General features: G+C 39.1%; 1 non-coding gene across 1 annotated transcript; it reads right to left on the reverse strand.

Annotated features, from left to right (window-relative positions):
• Positions 1-367: 367 nt before the first annotated feature.
• LOC145564474 (small nucleolar RNA R71) lies at positions 368-473 on the reverse strand. Its single transcript, XR_014094839.1, has one exon. It is a non-coding gene; the product is annotated as a small nucleolar RNA R71 (small nucleolar RNA).
• Between the last annotated feature and the right edge of the window lie 733 nt (positions 474-1,206).

Here is a 1,206-nt window from a genome sequence, read left to right on the forward strand (position 1 = left end):
GTTACATTGAAGGAATTGGGTACTCCAGGGGCATACAAGTATGAGAGCGGGATTGCTCCATTATTGATCCCGAATAGTGACTTTGAAATCAAGCCAGCAATGATAACTTTGATTGAAAGGCGGAAATATAGAGGAGGAGTGAATGAGAGCCCCCTAAATCATCTTAAGGAATTCGAGAAATATTGCAACACTATTATGGTGAGTGGGGTAGCTCAAGAATTCATAAGGCTTAAGCTATTTCCTTTTTCTCTAATCTGAAGAGCTCAAAAGTGGCTAGATAAGGAAGTGAAGCCTAATTCTTTGAGAACTTGGGATGAAGTCACCAAGGAATTCCTTTCCCGTTTCTTCCCTCAAAAGAAAACGGCGGAGACAAGAGCTTTGATTAAAGGTTTCAAGCAAAAGTCTAGTGAAAGCCTTTATGAAGCATGGGAGAGATACAAAGAGTATCAACGTGAGTGTCCACACCATGGGATCCCCACTTACCTAATCATTCAAATTTTTTATGGCGGTTGGAGTCTTCAAGGGAGAGCAAGTCTAGATGCCAGAGCCGGAGGCCCAATCACAAATAAGACCGAGGAAGAGGTTGTAGGTATAATTGAGGATGTAGTTAGAACTTACATGGAATGGCAAGATGGAGAAAAGGAGTCGATAAAGAAGAGTAGTACAATGGTATGCTCAATGGAACAACTTAATGATATCAACAATTTGTCGACTCAAATTTCGGATTTATGAAAGGAGGTAGTTTCTATCAAGTATAAGCTCGAGAGCGCAAACTCACAAGAACTAATTCTTCCCTCCCAAATTAAGGGGAGATGTACTTCTTCCTCTAACTCTCTTCCTTCTTCTTGTTGCATGATTAGAGAATGTTGGTTTTGCGATTTGTGTCGAATGAATGACAATGATGCTTCTATTTGCCCTAATGTTCCTTGTAATGAATATGTTGGGAGTGAGAATTAACATGTGAACTTAATTGCTAATAACAATGTTGGACCTAGATTTGATGCTCAAAGGAATGTTGGTTGTAGGAATTATCACAACCAAATGAACTATGATAATTATAACTAAAATGACAGTTATAGAAACCATGGAATCCAAGGGAATTGTGGTAGCTATAGCAACCATAGTTATAATGGTCAAAGTCATGGACAAGGATATGGGGACTATAACCAAGGTCATGGTAACCATAATCACAATAGTGGCCAAAAT

The sequence above is a fragment of the Chenopodium album genome, chromosome 1 (genome assembly GCF_948465745.1).
Source record: "Chenopodium album chromosome 1, dcCheAlbu1.1, whole genome shotgun sequence".
Taxonomy (NCBI): Eukaryota; Viridiplantae; Streptophyta; class Magnoliopsida; order Caryophyllales; family Amaranthaceae; genus Chenopodium; species Chenopodium album.